A 20,856-nucleotide genomic window follows, 5' to 3' on the forward strand; every position below is an offset into this window, starting at 1 on the left:
TGGAAGGATCGACTGAAGCGTGACCATTCGGAAGTTTTCTTTCTTGACGAAAGTATTGAGGTAACTCAGGTCTAGAATGGGCCTCCAGTCCCCTGTTTTCTTTGGAACTAAAAAGAACCTTGAGTAAGTCCCGAATCCTTGCTGGTCCGCTGGGACTGGCTGGATGACTCTTTTGTCTAACAACTTTGAAATTTCTAAAGCTGCTGGCTCTCGCAGATGGGGCGGTACATCTGGGAGTCTTTTCTTTGGAATGGGATAAGATAGAAAGGGTATGGTGTAACCTCTGGTAACTACGCTTTTTACCCAATTGTCTGTAGTTATATCTTGCCAGGCCTGAGGGTAAAAGGCTAAGCGACCCCCGACTGCCTCCAGAGCAGGACAGTCGGGCCTCCTCTCAGGAGTGCTGGAAAGGTTTACCAGGGAGTGTATCCCTGTCACCTTGATGTTGCGGACCCCCTCTGCCGCCAGGGCGGCGTCTTCCACCTCTGCCCCCTCCTCTGCCTCTAGAGGGGGCATCACCCTGTGTGCCCGGGAAAGACCCTTGATTTTGTTTCCGAAACCACATTTTCCCACCACGTTGCCCTTTGGGGTACGGTCTGGTTGGGGTGGAAAAACGGACTCCGACAGCAGACAGAGTCTTTCCCTCTTGTTCACACCGGGTAAGGGTCTCCTTTACCTTGGGGCCAAAAAGAGTGGCACCGTCAAATGGGGCGTTTGTAAAGGAAGACTTGAAGGCTTCCGCAAAGGAGCATAGGCGCATCCAGGATTGTCTACGAAGAGCAATCGCTGAAGCTGCTGCCCTACTTGAACCTTCGGCTGCGTAGGAAATCAGCCTCATGGACGAGTTAACAATCGATGTTAGGGTATTAAGTTGCGCTGTCACTTTCTCTGAGACAGCTGCATCTGTAGAACCCTGGAGGAGATCCCTCTGCAGACGTGTAAAATGGGTCAAATAGTTCAGGGACCGCATGGAAAAAGCCGCTGAACTAAAAATGCACTTCCCATATCTATCCATCGTCCTAGAATCTTTATTAGGCGGATGGACAGACGAAGAAGACTCCGACATCTCCTTTTTCGTGGCTGCAGCCACCACCATAGCGTCTACTGGAACTCCTTTAGTAAGGTAGGACTTATCCTGAGGTGCTGTGATGTACTTGTTCGGTTTCCTAGGAACAGGTTCCACTGTGTCAGGAGCCTCCCACGCCTTCGAGCAATAAGTTCCATTAGTTCGTCAAGGGCGGAGTGACCCAGGAGGAGGAAGGGCGAGCACCAAATGCCTTCAGCAGAACTGACTCATCCTCAGAAGGGGGAAGGGACTGCCAGTCACCTCTCTGCTTCAGGATCTCCAAAATGTCTGAAAAGAGACATCTTCTGAAGGTGACTTAGGGGACCCTTCTGACTCATCTAAGTCAGTATCAGATGTTATGGATTCTTGTGGAGAATCCAAGTGTCTCCTCTTACACAGTCTCTTCCTAGGGACTTCCTCGTGGGAGCATCCGAAGAAGCCTCGGAGGAAGAGGGGCACCCTCCAGGGGTGGCTGAGACACTGGTGCCCGGCGCTTGGATGTGGCCGTGGGTGCAGATGAAGACAAAGGCCCTTTATGGGGAGGAGAAACTGCTTCCACTGATGTGGTTGTCTGGGTAGACAACACCTTCCTCATCAGGTCGAACGCCCCGGGTCCCGCATCGAAGAATCTCCGGCTCGAAGAAATGGGAAGAATCCCGACACGGGCACGAAGGCATCGACCCGAGGACGGAGCCGAATCGATCCGTGCGAGGCCCGAGGAGAGTCGGAACCGACACGCCGGTTCGACTCTCGCCCCGGAACCAAGAACAGACCGTCGGCTCCGAGACTCCGGTACCGGTCCGGAGTCGAGGTGAGGGGAACAGATCGAGAAAAGGACGGTTCTGGACCCGAGGGCTCCACAATCAGCAGATCAGCCTCTTCCGGCTCCGAAGACTGAATCGGTCTCGGAGGAGGAATGGATGGAGATACAGGAAGGCCTTCAAGTTTCGACACCAGCTGGGTGGAAACCGAAATAAGTTTAGAGAGGGCGAATGCTCCAGCAGCTTCTGCACCACACGATCCACATCGACATCCGAAAGTTTAGAGGAGGAACGGGTCGAAGGAACCGAAGACGGAGCCGACCTCAATATGGCCGAAGGAGGGAGCTCCATCACCGGTTCCAAGACTCGAGGCTCAGGAACCGACACCAGTTGAACACTCGGCCCGAAGTCTGTGGAACCGGTGATCTAACCTTTGAAGAAGAGCACGGAGCCGATGACTTGGGCTCCGATGTCTTCGATTCCTTAGAGGACTTGATGCCTGGTCAGAAGCATCCAAAGCCTCTTGGAAAGCTGGTTTCAACAGACCCTGTCCATTAGTTTCCTGCGCCTATCTGTCATGACCCTCCCACTGAAAGAGTGACAAATGGAGCAATCCTCTTGTAAGTGGAGAGGGCCAAGGCAGTAGACACAGGAACTATGGTTGTCAGTGACCGACATTTTTGGCCACACTGACAACGCTTGAAACCAGACTTTGCCTTCTCAGACATTGTAGGTAATAAACAAGTCTAGAAACAAAAACACAGTCAAATCCGGGTAAAATAGTCACAATCAGGTAAATGTCACAATCAGGTAAATGTCAAATCGGTTAGTCACAATCAGGTAAATTTGACTCAATATAGCAGTATATGGTAAGGGTGTAGGCCCCGGTACAAAAATACCGATAAAAGGGTTAACGGTACCAAAGAACTACGGAACCAGAACACAATCACACCAGGTAATACTAACAATATTAAGTTAAATAAAATTCTCAGTAAAATACAACAAAAAGTTATATCTTAGCTTAGAAAAACCCTCGAGCTAGCTCCCAACGATGCGAATGCAGCAGCGGCAAACTAGATCTGAGGTAAAGGCAGAGGGGGATTGTGGGTATTAGATTGTCTCGAGCTTCTTCTCGATGCAGAGCTTGCAAGAGGCCGGCACGGAGCCGAGGATCGGCTCCGAACCCATGTGTAAGAACAAACGGCGAGATTGAACACTATCACATTTAATTGTAGGCTCTAAACAGCCTATAATTGCAAAGTACCTTGCCAAGGTAAGGGAAAACAGCTCTTGTACTTTACAAAAGAAACACTGAATCAGGCATGTCCAACAGTCAGCTTCCGGTGATTTCTCCTGTCCACCTGGTGAATCTGGGCATACTGAGGCAATGCAGCAATTGCCTCTTGTACACAGACAACCCTCTCCTCCTATCACCCAACACTACAACCTGCGAGAGATGCACTCACATAGCCAAACTGGAAGCAAAGCTCTCTCCACCCAAGATTGTGCTAGACAGTCAAGAAAAGAAAGTTAACACCTGCACTACACCTCAAGCAACACACAGCCCTTCAAAACTCACGCCTCCAACATCCACACATAGTAACACTAAACCCACTTATGCGGAGGCCCTTAACATTAACCTGCCCAATCAACAAGGACCTCCGAAGCTGAAACACAAACAAACACCAATGACAAAATGTCACATAGCTCACAACACCAGTGTGCCACCCAACAACGCCCCCTAAGGCAAGACAATGTGCCCAACACTTTAGTCATAGGTGACTCTATAAGTCAGGCACACTGATGTCTCGCTCACCAGGCTGAACAAGGAGAAAATTACAGTCAGCTGCCTGTCAGGTGCCAGGCTCCGCCACATCACACATGCACTCAAGTCACTCCACAACAAGTATAAATATGACTCTGTCATTGTCCATGTTGGAATGAATGACTTGAGATGTACCTCCCTGGACTACATGAAAAGAGACATGGAAGAGCTCTCAGATCATGTGGCCCAGGCAGGTATGACCATAGCCCTGAGTAGCATCCTGCCTTTGCCCAGAATGATACCACAGTGTAAGGACAAAATGACTGACTTCAACAATTGGCTAAGTTTCTGATGTCATTCAAAGGGGATCCAGTATCTGTCTGCCTGGGATGACATGATCGACAGACCACGATGCTTTGCCAGAGATGGTCTGCACCTGTCACCCCTGGGATTCAGGTTACTGGCCAAGGCTCTTGCCACCCCATATAGTGCCTTTTTTAGGCAAGGCTCAAAGGACAAAACCACCACCATAACAGATATAAGCATGCAAAATCTGAAGGTAGTGCTACTCAATGCTAGAAGTCTAAACCTCAAAATGCACTCTCTCGAGGCACTTCTAAAAATGGAGAACATCAATATCTGTGCAGTAACTGAGACCTGGTTCAAGGCTCCAGAGAGCACCCCTGCAATACCAGGCTACAACTCTTACCACACTTTTCAGCCACCAAACCAGGACCGAAACACTAAAGGCGGAGGAGTGTCCATATTCACCAAGGATATTCACACCTCCAGGCTAGTTGCCCAACACAATGCATCTGAAATTCTACAGTTACAACTAATACTAGGCAAGACTGCAATCCAAATTGTAGCTTGCTACAGATCCCCTAACATGTTCCAAGATTCCACTACACCTTTCTAAACATACTGGAAAATATTAAGATACAATCAAACACCATAATACTGGGTGATTTCAACTACCCTGCCATTAAGTCGATCAACTAATCCATAGTCCCACCAGGGGCTCAAATATCCTAGATCTGGTCATTACCAACATGGGAGATCAATGCTCCACGCCAGTGGTCAGCCCCTCATTGGTCAGGTCTGACCATAAGCTAATCACCCTTGACGTCCACATCACATCCCCACCCCCCAGTAGGAAAACCTCCATAAAAACTTCTCCAAGGCTAACTTCATGCTACTCAAGTTAGAAGTGGCAAACTTCATGACACCCATGCAGACGGGAACTGAAAGTTCGACTGCTGAATCCTACACTAAGGCACTGTACGAGCACATCCACTCGTGCATGAATCGTGCCATTCCAAACAGAACCAAGATGCTCTCCTCCAAAAAAAAAAAAAAAAAAAAAGAAGAAGCCAATCTGGTAGTCCCCTGCCATACAACAGAAGGAAGAAACTGTTGCAGAAAAGAGGAAAATCCCAGGATGCAAAATACTCCCTTACCAGTCTTAGTAACAGGCCGAGATCCCTCATAAAATCCTCCAATGCTAGTTACAAAAATAAAATTGCCAAAGATTCCAAGGACAACCACAAGGCATTCTATAGTTATGTCAAGAATCTAAATGGCAATGATCTGATCTGTTCTGAGCTACAACAGAATGGCATTAAATATACGGATCCCAAGGATATTGCCAATATCCTGGCAGATCAATTCAGTGCTAAATTCACCCCCCTCTCACCCCCTAAAGGGCCCAGCTCAATACCAAAAGATTGCCAAATTCAGGTAATCACTGCCACACAGGTAAAAAAACGCACACTCCAAAACTAAGAATACAACATCCATGGGACCAGATGAAATCCTGGGCTATGTGCTACATGAACTACAAAATGTGCTGGCACCTCACCTAAGTGTCATGTGTAATCATAGCCTCACCTCAGGCTTCATACTCAATGAGTGGCGCACAGCTACAGTTATCTCACTCCACAAGGGGGGATCCACCTTGGATCCCGGGAACTATCGTCCCATCAGTCTGATGAGCCTGATCTGCAAAGCCATGGAACGCATTATCATGGAACTTGTAAATAAAGACATTGGCAACCTTCAAACACTGGACCCCACCCTGTTTGGTTTTGTAAAGGGCCGATCTTGTCTCCCCAACCTGAATGACTTCTTCAAATCAGTATCCAGAGCCATGGATGAGGGCAAGGCATTCCACACAGCCTATCTGGACCTCGCCAAGGCCTTCAATACCATCCCCCACTCTGGAATCATAGATAAACTTACTAAGCTGGGCATTAATCCCTATTATACCATGACCCCCTATTAATATTCCAAAATGTGCACGCTGATTGGCCAGCGTGCACGTTGTAAATCGACTTATACTAATGGAAAAAGGTCCGGTCGCACAGACTTTTTCCATTAGTATAAGTCTTTCTTTAAAACACTGTCTCGCTATGTTAAAAGAGTTTAACATAGCGACACAGGTTTAAAATAAGCAACGGAGATCTCCGTTGCTTTTTTTAAAGCTGTCTCGCTATGTTAAACTCCTTTAACATAGCGACACAGTGTGTAAAAAGCAACGGAGATCTTGCTTTCTCTGTTGCTTTTTTTTTTAAACCTGTCTCACTATGTTAAATGGGTTTAACATAGCGAGACAGCTTTAAAATAAGCAACGGAGATCTCCGTTGCTTATTTTAAAGCTGTCTCGCTATGTTAAACCCATTTAACATAGCGAGACAGGTTTAAAAACACGGAGAAAGCAAGATCTCCGTTGCTTTTTACTGTTTCGCTATGTTAAATGGGTTTAACATAGTGAGACAGCTTTAAAATAAGCAACGGACATCTTCGTTGCTTATTTTAAAGCTGTCTCGCTATGTTAAACCCATTTAACATAGCAAAACAGTAAAAAAGCAATGGAGATCTTGCTTTCTCCATTGCTTTTGGCCACAGCTCTGATGTACTGTGTAGGCATGCGCAGTACATCAGGACTGCCGCAGATGCCAGACAGCTGCGGAAGGGCAGCAAAGAGGCATTATACAATGCCATTATTTAAGAAAAGTAATTGTTTCTTTTCTTAAATAATGTCATAGTATAATAGCAATAACCCACTTCTGGGTGTGGGTAATGCGGGATTTAACCACGGTTGTCTTTGTTTGGTCCCTCGGGACCAAACCACGCCAACCGTGGTTAAATCCCGCATTACCCACACCCAGGCGTGGGTTATTGCTATATTGTCACTCGATGGGTTGCCAACTGGCTTACTGACAGAACCCACACGGTAAAAATAGCTGACTCAAAATCCAGCTCCAGACAAGTGGAGTACCTCAGGGTTCTGTCCTGGGACCGCTCTTGTTTGGCATCTACTTCTCTGAAGTACAGGCCAGCACTAAGGGACTCTGGCTAACAAAGTTCACAGATGACTGCAAACTGGGAGCCATTACTGAATCCCCAAATGATGTGGATATTCTACAAAAGGGCCTTACAGAAATAGATGCTTGGTGCCAGAGCCATGGACTCAAGCTCAATGCCAAGAAATGTATAGTTATCCCTTTTGGGAAAAAACATGTACCCATGAATTACCACATAAGTGGTAGTACACTAAACACCGAAAGTATGATAAGGGACTCGGGGACACAAGTGGACAGTGGTCTCACCTTCGATAATCACATTACCACAACAGTCAGGAAATCCTTCTATGTGGCACACCTCATCATTAAGGGCTTTTCATCCAAAAAAAAAGGAGGTCATTGTCCCACTGTACTCATCCCTCATTAGACCCATTATAGAGTACAACGCCCCATTTGGTATGTACCTCACAAGATATCTGCAACAACTGAAAAGGCCACAGAAATACCTCACTGAAAGAATCACAAGCCTAAAGCAGATGCCTTATGCTGACCATCTAAAAAAAACTCCAGCTATACTCTGTCGCATATCGCCTGCTCAGAGGCAATCTCTGCTTAACATACACGGCCATCTCAAACCCAGAGCTGTTGGACATGCTACACTTAAAGAAATCCCAATCCCTCAGAGACACACGCTCCAGGGATCTAAACCTGGTCATCACAATGAACAAAACATGCTGGAGGGATAGGTTCCTTACCCAGAGACTCCCCATACTCTGGAATAGACTGGCCATACATGTCAAGCTAAGTGCCTTGTTGGCCCTCTTCAAAAAAATCTTGATGATTGGATGGGAGATAGGAAATTCACCCCAGGGATCACATCAATCGCCCTGTTAGACAGGGGACCATGAAAGTAATAGCCAGGGAATTGTTATGGATAGGCTTGTATAGGCCCTAGGGCCAACAGTCTAGTACCAACCTATGGATACTTAATGTCATCAACAGGGAATTCATACATGCTCGCCTCTCAGGACATCTGCCAGTGTCTCTGCTGTCCTTGAAGGACTGTGAAGCTAACACATCCTCTGCCCTCCTACAGCCTTGTTGTTGCTTCCCATCCCTCCCCTCACCTGGGAAAAAACTGCTCACTGCTGCTCATGCTTCTAGTTGAACTCTGGTAAGCTGGTGGTACTCACACATATACCACACCCCCCTCTGCACTGCAAGTAAACACTGGTTGGAGAGGTTTGTCACTGGTTACCAAATGAGAAATAGCTGTAGGATTAATAAAATATTGACGTACATGGGTGGAAAGACAACTGCAACAAAGCAGCTTAAAGTGACGGCAGAATGTTCTGTTCATATGAGGCAGCAATACGTATCATGGCCAGTCTTGCAATCTCCATCTTATAAGCCACAAAGGCACAATTGCAGGCATTAGGACTATAAAATGATACAGCAATCATACCATAAGCTATAAATGCTGTATTAGCAACAAAACCCAAATAACTTTTTGTTGTAACATGTTTTATTATTGGCCTTTTATTAGACTTATACATGTGTATATGCACACAATGGGAGAGCTCAATTCAGGTGGTTAAACCCTATCTAAATATTTTTTTTTAATTTTAACTGCTAACTAAGAATGTGCGAAAGTCTTTGAGACCCTTTTCAGTCACAGGTTCACAAGGATAATGAAACTGCAACGTATTCAATTTAGTGAAGTTAATTAACCAGCATGTTTTTGGAACAAATATGGAAATTGAGAGTACCCAGAAAAAAAAAACACTCAAAAAGAAGACTGCAAAATACCATACAGATAAACAACTAGAGTTAAATATTTTGACCTGGACTTTTGAGCTGTTAAGCAGAGATCATAGCTCTGCCTCAATGTGCTGCCCCCTTAAACATACTTTCTGACCTTTATATCAAAGTCGTGACTAGCAGCTTATATTACAGTTCATAGGTGATTACTAGGCTAATGGCACAACAGCCTTTACAAGTCTAACCAATAATAACCAGGATATGACAATACTGTATCTTAATTCCCAAATATGGGATGGGGTAGTATCAGGGTAGTGGATTTTTGGATGTTGGAGCCCTAAGTCATTTTACAGACTGCCTCTGTCCATAAACTACATGGACATTACCCTGGGGAGTGAATTTACAGTTCCCTATCCACTTATCCAAATTCTTTGTGAACAGATTGAGGGATGGGCTTTGTTTTACAAAGATGGGGAGTTTATTCCATAGACGAGGTAGCCTTTGGGATACAAATCTGTCTCTCCAGCAAGTTATGTTGGAATCACAAAATAAAGTTCAGGTCCATGGAATGAGTAACCCTCGTATAATTTTTCTTGTGAATTCGTATCATTTTCATCAGGGCTGGATCATAGAATATCTTGTAGGTTAGGCATAAGTCACTTCTCAATAAACAATATGAGATGAAGCAAGGGGGGGGGGGGGTCTACTCGACATATCCGCAATCTCAGCAGACTGATTTTCAAAAGACTGAGACTAGAAACTCAAAGTTTCACGATTGAAACTTCACAATACCAACGGTCAGAAGACTGAACATTTGAAATGCCGACAGTCCAATTTGAGCGGAACAGGAAATATGCTCATTTCCACACTGTAGTGCAATCTCAGAGTTGGTATATTTAATCTGCAGGGTGGGGGGGGGGTTGGCAGGCACATCCTCCCTGCAAAAACATTAAAGTTGAAATTAAATAATTGTTTTTATTTAATTTCAGCACTTGTTATGATTATTACTGCCGGTGCTATAGACACCATCATGAATATTCAGTGGAATTTTCTTTGGGTTTGCATGTATTGGTCGGTGGGCGGGGTGTAGGTGAGGTCAAGTACATAATTTGGGTTAGAATGTTTTACTGTGCTGTTCCAATGGTGCTTGCTTTTAATGTCGCTATTTCATTGAATGGGAGTACGCCGGGATTTTGTTGTTTCGGTGTTATGTATGTCGGGTATGTCAGATTTTGAGTTTGTGGTCTTGGTCTTATGAAAGTCTGCCTACTAAGATTTCAATAAAGGGATAGGGCCTTTAGTCGGTCTGCATAAGACATGTGTCTTGCACTTTGTATTTTTTTTTAGTGAGAAACCTCTGGGGCCACTCCAGTTAGTACAAGTGCCTGGTTAGGTACATGCAGAAGGAAGAATTGTACATGCATCGGACTACAATCCCACCACTTTACAAGGCAAGACAAATGTTATCTAGTAAACCTGCACGTTACTCGATGGTATCCCATTTACACTGAATACAAGCAGGAAACGTATGCGGTTGTATTGTGCACATGTTCATGCTAGAACTGCTTGGCAGACTGCCAAACCTCTCAACTGTCCAGATTTTCACAGAATGTACAAATCTTTGTCTCATATTTTTGGTTTGTTCCTCATAAACTTTGCCATTTTCTGGCAAATCAGTGAGGAGTGAAGTCACCAAATAATGATACACATTTGAGTTTCAGACATATCTTTAAGAAAATGCATGCTAACACAAAACCTGTTATTCTATGAACTTTCCAAGTTTGTGAACTGTAATATTTAAAATCAGTCTCTATTTTTGGCCCTTTGTCCCCCCATTATTTTAGGCTTTTTCCAGATTTCTTATGCCAAGAGGCTGAGAGACATGCAGGCTGAAAAACCAAACAGCAAGAACATCCTTTTTTTCCCCTTTTTCTGCATTAGCGTTCCTCCATAAAAGGCTCTGAACTTCTCTAGCCATAAAACAGCTCTGCTCTTTTGGGACCTTCTTACAGGTAGATGTGCTGTAACAAACAAGAATCTGGAGGAGGGAAGAACACAGAGGTGCCTCTACCTCATCTGGTCCCAAAGCTCATTCATTCGTCTGAGGCAATATCATTCCTCCACATGTAGTAGTTGAAGGGCTTTTCTGCAGCTGTACCCAGTGCCTTTCATACAATAGTATCTCTCCTCTTTTGAAATAATGTATGATCATGATTCACTTCCTCATGACAATTGCAGCCGGTAACGTTCAGCACGTCTCTCCATCTACTTTGACTTGCATATTAGTCCTGGATATGACTCTTCTAGACCATAAACTGAATGCGTCTGACTACAAAAAAAAAAAAATCTACTTAACTTTGTTTTCGGATTCTTTTCTTTCACACTATTATTGTCAAACATATGGGACTATGTCTTAACTTTGTGGTGTCTATAACAATTTACTTAGGAAATAGCCATATAGCAAACATCTTTTAGCCGTTGCTGTGTCATATAAATGGTCTGCTATGACTAGGTACATTCTTCCTATCAAACTAAGTCAGTTGCAATTTCTGTCACGGGCCTGGTGGAAGTTGTGTAATCAACCAGAAGTTGTTTTCACTGTGTAGGCCTGTTATCAATACAGAATTCACATGGAGTCTCTGCAGTCTTTAGATCTGTACTAATTCCTAGTCACTACACATGTACAAAGGCTCTCTCCCCACACTTTGACTCAAGTTAGCACTTGTGCAACTTTTACATAATGATTATTTCAGAAGATACCGTGCAAATCAGTCTGTTCTTATACAGCAGTCATCATTATCTTCTGACAAATGTGGCCATACACACCACCAGCAAGACCTCCCTTTCACATTCCACAGGGAGACTTGTGTTCTCTTAACAGACTACGCGGTCTTATCTTAAATGATTTTTGTTTTTCACATGATGTTTACTTTGCTTTCGAAAATGCTGCGGCTTGCACTTGACTTATCCACTTACAGGTTCATGGGTAAGCATTAGGCTAGCTGCCCTTGTGGGCCATTTTAAGTGTAACCAATTTCTCTTTCACAGGTGAGAATCAAACCTTGCATCTTCTGGCTGTGAGGTAAATAACCATTATACCAAACCCCATCAATGTGCAACTTCATAGGCTCACACGAACACATCATTTGTGCTACATTCTCTAAAACAGAATTTAGGTTACAAACATAGCTTCTGAGAAGCATCAGTGTGTGTAACTGAGCTAAACAGATCACAAATTTGTTTATTCTTTTAACTGTCCAGTTCATAGCATTCAGCCAGTTCCTACAAGTTACTCAAAAAGCCTTCTACTGACTTGCCACCATTCTGCAATTGTTTAGCAGAATGTGTTCATATGTACAACAGTCTACATGGGCACAGAATGATTACACTTTTACATTACTACAAAACTGTACTCTTCCTGATTCTGAAAGGTAAAATCTTTGCAAATTGGCTCATCATAATTTCATACAAAGGTGAGCAAACTTTTGCACAACCATTTTCTATTCAATCTGGATGAAGAATGAATATGAAAAAAAAACACTATTTTCATGTTAGTCATAACATAGGTGAGACATTAAGTGGTTCTGCTGAATTAAATCTGTACATTCTCTATTGATTTTTGTTTTTTTTTTTTGCATAAAAACATCAAGTTGCCATGTCTGACATGTCCTGTCATTGCTAATGGAGCCCAAACATTTGTTTATTGTTACAGCATGGTTTTATGCTTGGCCTCGTATTATGCTTGCAAGGTATTACATACTTTTCCACATCATGAAAGCTTAATTCAGTTGCGTAATTACAGGCTGAACACCTCCCAAGTATAACTTTATCTATGAACCTTATGCCAAAGTCAAGAACCCAATAACTCATATTAAAGCTCAAATTACGTCTCACTACAGTGGCCATCTGAAAGGCTTTGATAAGTAATCTTTCAAGACTTAAAAGGAGAAATCTCATGTGCCTAAATGTACCGACAAGAATGAGTAAAGAAATAAAGGTAGCCTTTGTAAGTAAAGGTGTACAAGAATTGTAGGATACTAGATGAAAGTGAAGTAGAAAAGTCAACTTTGCATTTTAAAGTAATGGACACTGGCTGTGCGAAAGACTAAGAAACTGGAAGAAGGTTATTTTACTTTGAAAAGGAAATGCAAAAGATATTCTTTCTAATGTAACTGTACTGGAACTGTACAAAACAGCAAGTTCCTCAACAGAAAAAAAGAGAAAAAAAAAAGCTTTGAACTGCATCTGTCTTATCAGTAAATTGGTAATGTTCAAGACAAATGCGTACATTACAAAATAATTTTATTTGCTACAGCAAAAAGTTGCTTCACAAATGTTTGTAGAGGCCGATTAGATGTGGCTGCACCAAAATCGCATTACAATTTCTTTATTTACATTCTGGCTTGCTGAATCTTACCCCATTCCATTGGGCACACAAGTCTTTCGTCTTTTCCCGGTTAGGGGTCGCCACAGCAGAACTCCGGTCCGCTCACGATTGGCAGTGGATTTTTACATGCCGAGTTGCCAGCCCGATGCCCAACCTTCAGGGAGGGCACGCCCATTCACGCTCGCACCTACCTGCATGTCTTTAGCATCACTCGACCACAGGGAGGACATGCAGACTCCACACAGAAGGTGGCAACAACATTAACTGCTGCACCACCGCGGCCATTTGCATCATCTAAAATCAAAGTCAAGTCACAGGAAATCTTGTCTGGAAACAAACTGAGGGACTGTCAGTTAACAGTTACTGTCAGAAGACACTGTTAGGACAGAGCTACTGTGTACAAGAACTCTTGAATATTTTCATTTTGGACCCCCCCCCCCTTCCACACACACACACACACACACACACACACAAAAAGAGAGGGCACAGTAGACCTTTAACCAGAAGCAGATTTCAGTTAATTGTAAAACAAATGTATTAAACATTTAAAGTATCATTTTGAATGTTTTATTTTTATTTTCAATTTCTTGTATAAGCTTTTCAACTATCTGCATAATTACTTGGAAAAGAAATGTTTTCATTTCTTCAAGTAAAAAAAAAATAAAAATAATGCTTGATTTTGAATGCTTGTACGTGGTGTTTTATTCATTAGCATAAGGATTATACAGTTTACCTGTGTACCAAACTCTGTTTGTCCACTGAAAAGGGGTGCCTCCTTACAGATAGTTGCAATCATTTAAATAGTTGAAGGTCGGTTTACTTTAGGAGTAAAGAGTTATGTGTGTTCTTGTTTTGTTAGTTTTAACCGAGTGGCAAACCTTAAAACAAACAGTAGGGAGTTAAATGCTGCAGAATCAACCATTTCTACCTGTTCATTCTAAAAAAAAAATAATGTGAGAGGGTTGTGTGTGCATAATAATTTTGGTCAAGCTCTAATCGCTGTTGCTAAAATTGCACTGAAGGCACTGGGACTGATCAGAGGTGGGTGAAGTAATGCAGAATTAGTGAGTCTTCTGATCTGTACCTGGGCATGTACAGCTCATCTGGGTAGGCAGGTCTTTGCTATCACCCAAGAGAGATGTTCACATTTGCAGTATATTCTTAAGGCCAATTGTCCTGTGTGTTTTAGAAATCGCCAACAGTCGGAGTTAAGTGTCACATGGCTGGCTGTGTTGCACACTGGAATACTGATAAGAAAGAAAAGAAAGATACTAAAGTTAAGAACCCACACATCATGTCCATCATACTGGCACAGAAAAAATGTCCATATGGAAGTTGTATTAGCTAAAAATGCATTTAAAATAAAAAAAAATAAAAAAAAATCACAAGCGACACCCAAGAGGGGGTTGTGACTATAAGGAAGAGCAGAAAACCAGCACAAGTAGAATAACTTGACAAAATGACTCTTACTTGCTGACACATCTAGTTCATCAGTTAAGATCTCTGCACTGCTAGATGCAGTGCAGTCCTTTCAGGATGTGTTGTTTCCATCACAGTCATACTCAACAGCAGCGTAACATACACACTACTTTACTGCATGCAGGATTACTTATCACTAAACAAGAAATGCTTGCTGGCACAAGAGAGTTAATAACCATGAACAGGAGTTGCAAGGTAATACAAACTGGCTATGTCACTGTATCAAGCCTGGTTAACCTGTCTCTGGAATGTGTATATCTGCTAGGTAGCCTATGTGATTTTATCCAATTCTCTCACTGAATAACACTACCTGACGATTTGTTATAATGTTTGCTCTTTTAATCACTGAAAATATTCTATATGTAATTTGTATTGTATGCCCATCTAATCTCCATAAATAATATATTTGTTATTTGTAATATGTGACATGTTATGATGATTTGTTATTCCATGGAGCTTTTCTCCCCGGGCCTCTGCTGAAAATAGACATGCATCTAGTCAGACTATCCCGGTCAACAAATGTAAAATAAAATAAAAATAAAAAAATAAATACAAGTGCTCCAGAAAGAGATGCACAATATGAAAAGAGATCTGGGATTCAAACCAAAATTTGTCTGACATACTACATTTTCTGTTCAGTTCCAGAATTCAAAAATTGGGCTTACCTACCTTGCAGCATCAACTATCACATCACAAATAAATTAAGGTGGTGGTGCTGCGGTAGCGTTGTCGCCTCACAGTAAGATGTTGTCCTGTTCGATTCTCAGCTAAAGCGTCTTCTGTGTGGAGACGTGCGTGAATGGGCGTACCTTCGTTGAAGGTTGTGTGTCAGGGCTGGCAACTGGGAACGTAAAAATCTACTGCCAATTAGCGGACCGTCTTCTGTGTGGAGACGTGCGTGAATGGGCGTACCTTCGTTGAAGGTTGTGTCAGGGCTGGCAACTGGGAACGTAAAAATCTACTGCCAATTAGTGGACCGGAGTTCCGCTGTGGCGACTCCTAACAGGGAAAAGCCGAAAGACGCAACAACTTGTCAATTGATAATTCAGCAGTTTACTGGGTTGATCAAAACTTGCAAAATAATCAGCATGAGCCAAATTACTCAACATGACATGAAAAGGTCATTCTTATCTTATCAAATTATGTTTCAAGTCAGATGATATTTGATCATAAATGGCAAATAACTTAAATAATATGAACACAGAGCTCCCTCAAAAATTTAAAAAAAAAAAAAAATCAGGGACAAGTATTTTATATGGTGACACTGGTTTATTGATAACCTGTAAAGCATGCAAAGTATTACTTCTTCAAATTAACTCCTAAAGAGGAAAAAGGGTCAAAGACATCAAAACCCACAAAGCATGTGTATCTATAAGACAGTTCTTCTAAGACGTGTGAACGATGCACTGTGGTTAAGTAGTACCTGTATATACTATGTGGGCCAAGTGGCCTACTTGCTATCAATATCTGCTTAGGAACATGACTGATGGTCCTTATTTTATTAAGTTTTTTATTAATACAATGCCAATACTTAATAGTAGGCCAATATAAGCTGCTCTTGGACAATGTCAGCATTCTTTTTTTATACAATTTAACCTCCTGCACGTGAACTGCACAGCAGCCAACAAGGCAATAACATTTTATATTTCAGTAAGTCTCAGTAACAGCAATAGCTCACTCACACCAAATAATAAACAGAGGTAGAATAATTTCTCATGACAAGATGTACACATGTGGTAAAACAATATTCATAAATGACATTTTTCACTAGAACAATTCCAATAAATACATTTTTCACCCATCATTTACTTTTGTCAACTAATTTTAATCTTTTTTCAATCCACCTCAATAAGCTGCTTGCCTTCTGGCTGGAAAGCCATTCTTCATCAACTGTGTTTTCTACTGCTGGTGCAGTACTTTCAGATTTCCCCTAATCCTGTGTTATGTAAGCAGGATATAATGATGGCTTTCCTTTATAGTACTGAAATACATTTCTTCTAGCCCAAAGAGATCATTCTATATATTTCCTCTCTTTCAAACGTTGTCCACGTACCCTTTGAAGCATGTTATAAAAGATGCATGTTCCTGTTTCACCAGCACATCCTACATAAATACACAGACAACAAAGCACAGCTTTACATCTGCACTGTTCAGTGTGCAGTCACACAGATTCCTCTTATCTTTCAAGTATCCCTGTTACACAGCCCACCATGTACAAGACCACTTCCCCAGCAAACAATTACTCAGCAGGCAGCTCAGCCCTACAGCTCAACTATGAAAAAAATCAGTATGTGAAGGATGTGTTTTCACTTTGCAAATACTGATTATCACAAACATGGAAGATGCTGTGAACGCACTGCACTGAATAGCTCTGCACTTAACGTATTTCTAAGCAAAGCACAAGTCAAGGAAGTTCAAAGCCACATAATATGGCAAAGTACAATATTAGTCTTTCTCATGCTGTATTTTTTAGTCTACTAATCTGTGTGGCCAGCAGCCAGCAGCTGCTGAACTTACTTATTTGTAGCTTACATACTGTACTTTACATCTAATCAATAGTATATCATTTTGGGTTGCACATTTTCAATAGAGTTTTAAAGTCTCAAAGCTCCAGAGCACAACATATGCATAAGATAGTTTTATGATAGACACAATTACCAATTCAATGGATATTAAAGTTATACAACAAACAAGGAAATATTGGTGCTAAAATGCAAACAGTCAAAAGTATCAGTACATTCAAGAAAACAACTTAGGGCCTAGACTAATATAATGAACAAGCACACTATATACAAGAGGTTAAAAGACGTTTAAACCAGATATTCTTTACACAGACAATACTATTTTGCTAGAATTTTGCAGATATATAGTTTCATTTAAACTGTCCATAGATTTGACCATCAAGCTTATGACCCACTTCAAGAAGCTTGAATTACTAAACCTCATGTTATTTTCCACTTCACGTGCACTTATTTAGATTTTTGAAGGAAGTTCATGACTTTACTTCTTACAGTAAGTGGAAGCTCATTCCCTAATCTTGAAACTATGTAATGTAATGTCATATTTTTCCATTATACATTTTTACTTTAGCATTATATTATCCACTGTGGTACTAGCTCTCCCATCAGTGCATTCCAGACACAGATCAAACAATGTCTTATTTATCAGGCAGACATCTCCATTTAGTAACCTACAAGAAACACAGTATAAAAGATAGTTCCTGAAGCCTTTCTGAATAATTCAAGTTTTCCAACCTTGTAATATATCCAGTAAGTGTTTGTTGCATCTTCTTAAGTTCTTTCACATGGTTTGCTCATATACTACAAAATGCAACAGTGTATTCATCAACTGGTCAGAAAAGTGAGGTACAAAGTGGTCTAATGACCTCTCCAAGTTATGAGACATAGCCTTCAGAATTAGATGGGCTACATGATTTTGTGGCTTTGTTAGACCCTCACTGGTTTAAGTTTAAAATCTGTTGTCACCTTTTGTCTCTAGATGCTCAATGACAGCTTTAGGATTTGACCACTTATTTGGTAGTCAGCATTTGTTAATTTGCAAAGTCTTGTCATGTTACAATTAGACATCAGTAAGGTCACTGCTACTACACTGCTACTACTATACCAAATCTTTACTTACTACAGACCAATTTGGACAATTTCAGCATCCTTAACTGAAACAATTATGTTACCCAACTTGCAGTTATCCGCATATTAGGTTATCCACACACCATTTCCCACTTTTACATCTAAAAATAGCCCCAAAAGAAGTAGCTCCAGTACAAAGCCCTGCTAGACACCACTGGTAACATTTATCTGAATAGATGGGTCATCAGCCCCCTATTCTCCCCATTTTCTACATGGGGTCAGGGTATTGCGTTAACTGTCTCCATCACTCTAGGTTCAATGGCACACTCCTGCCTTCTTTGACACTCATTCCTAACTGCCGCAGATCTTCTTTCATACAATACATCCATCTCTTTGCTGGACGTCCTCATTTCCTCTTACTTTTTTCCCCAATTGTCACAAATCTTCACCAGATTGTCTTCTGCTTTTCTGTACATGTGTGTGAACCACTGTAATCTGTTCTCTTTGATCTTTATTGCAACTGAAACTTCTCTGGCTTCTGCTCTTATGTTCCCATTTCTTTGTCTGTCCCACAGTGTGCATCCTACCACCCTTCCCAGGCACTTCATTTCCATCACCTCTAGCTTCCTCATCTGCTCAGTCTGTACTGCCAGGGTTTCTGTACCATACAGTAGTACTGGTCGCACCACTCTGTACACCTTACTTTAAAACTTCATTGGCAGTCTTCTGTCATAGACTGCATCTGAGACTCTATGTCACAGTTGGCTGCAGTCCCTCTCATTCTAGCTTTAACGTCTTCATTCAGACTTCCCTTCGCCTCATTCACCCCTCCCAGATACCTGCAACTATTTACCTGTTCCACCATCATCACTTCGATCTCAATTTTCAGCTTCTTCTGATTTCCCCAGTTTGCTGGCATTACCACTGTCTTATCTGTGCTTAGTTTCATCCCATGTGCCATTTGCATTCCATTCCCCTATCCTCTGCTGAAGTTCTTGCTCAGAGGCTGTCTGTAATGCCATATTGTCTGCACAGAGCAACCATCTGTCCCCTCTGACCTGTCTGCTAATGTAGTCCATCACCAATTTAAACAGCAGTGGGCTCAGAGGTGAACCCCTCTGTGAGGCCAAACAGTTCATACTTGAGTCATTGGGTCCTTTTACATACTATTGAGATAAATGGGTAACCCCCTGATATCTTGCATCCAGATGCTTAACCAATGTTTTACTCACTGAATGACTGACATTTAATGCTTTTAGTTTACCAATTTTTCCTTTATGGGGAATAGGACAAAGGCCATAGTATGTGATAAGCAGACTGCACCATCAACCCTTCATCAAGTGCTGCCACTGCCTCTTTAAAGAATGACATAAGAGGAAAGTACTCCCAACAATCATGCTGATAGTATCTATCAAACGTAGGTCACTTCTGTCATTCTGGATGAACTGCTCGATAAATCTCTCTCCAAGATTTTATACAGAGCACTGGTCAGTCTAAAGAGACTAAAATAGTTTGGTATGATATATCCCACACCTTTGTTAATTAATACTGTTACAGCCTACCTCCATAGGACAAGGACATGTCTCTATGCTAAACAGGCAAAGCCTGAAACAGAAATTCTTACTTATTTTACAGCTACCAGAAAGAATGCTTCATGACTGAAATTTTAGATCAGCTTCAAACACGGATTAAAAAGATGGCACAATTAGTTTTTCCAGGACAAAATTCAAGTCACAAGGTTGAACAAGATCTTCAAAAAGAGATTTGATCTTGCAAGGCGTTTTAATTACGGGTAGTGACTGGAATTTGATTTGCAATACTACAGAGGTATTGATGGAAAGCTTTTTATAATTAGACAGTAGGTTTTTTAAGAAATATATGGAAGTAATTGGTAAGGATAATACTATTTCAGTAGCAGAAGCTCAAATGGAATTCATTCAGTATTCCCCAAAACACAGCAACTAGATAAAATCGATACAAGACAAGAGCATGTTCACTTGATTGAAAGTATTGAGACTTGTCCAACAACTATCTGAACATGCCCCCATGAGGATTAGGATACAGATGCAGGGCAACGAAATAAAGGAGAAACACTATTACATTTATTCATATTTATTAGTTAGTTAAAGACTGAGAAACTGGTTAAAATCTGAGAACTGCTTTGGCAGGCAGAAACTATCCTCTAAGAGGAAACTAGTGCAAGTTCAAAATGGATTTCAAAACTATAGCAGAAATGAAGGAGAAGGTCTTTCGGATGAGAAGTTAAACTGAGACCCCATCTGCCTGAGGTGGTGGTAGCTCTGGTGGATGTAACAGTGGCTAGCCAGGTTGCAGTAAGTCATCATTTGTCCAAGACAGGTCAACTCAGACTCAGGTTTCAGAAGGGGGAAGTGGAGGAACAGGTAGAGACAGATTGGTCACGAGGGTTAGGGTGGGATAAGCTGTCCCTGGGTAGTACTGAAAAGGCTAGGAACAAAGCAAATTGGTCTTTTTTTTTTTCCTCAAACATCTTTATTAAATTTACACATATGACAATGGCAATCTTACATTTACACAAATGAAAAACATACAAAATGATATCACTTTAGTTACAGTTTACATCACAGACACCATTGAAACAACTGTAGTTGCAAACATTATACACTTATAAACCATCCGGTCATTGGCAGTTAAGCACAGCAAATCAGTCTTTTTGATCTCTACCTTGGCAGCTTTCCTTTCAAGAGCCAATCAAGACAGAGACAG

The 20,856-nt window shown here is 41.7% G+C and overlaps 1 protein-coding gene across 1 annotated transcript in view; it reads right to left on the minus strand.

The window, feature by feature from the left end:
- The window catches only part of LOC122797746 (protein spire homolog 1-like), a 966,788-nt gene that overhangs the window by 457,753 nt on the left and 488,179 nt on the right, over positions 1-20,856 (minus strand). The gene's annotated exons all lie outside the window — the stretch shown is intronic.

Source organism: Protopterus annectens, chromosome 3.part1, assembly GCF_019279795.1.
Source record: "Protopterus annectens isolate FY-2018-M chromosome 3.part1, PAN1.0, whole genome shotgun sequence".
Taxonomy (NCBI): Eukaryota; Metazoa; Chordata; order Ceratodontiformes; family Protopteridae; genus Protopterus; species Protopterus annectens.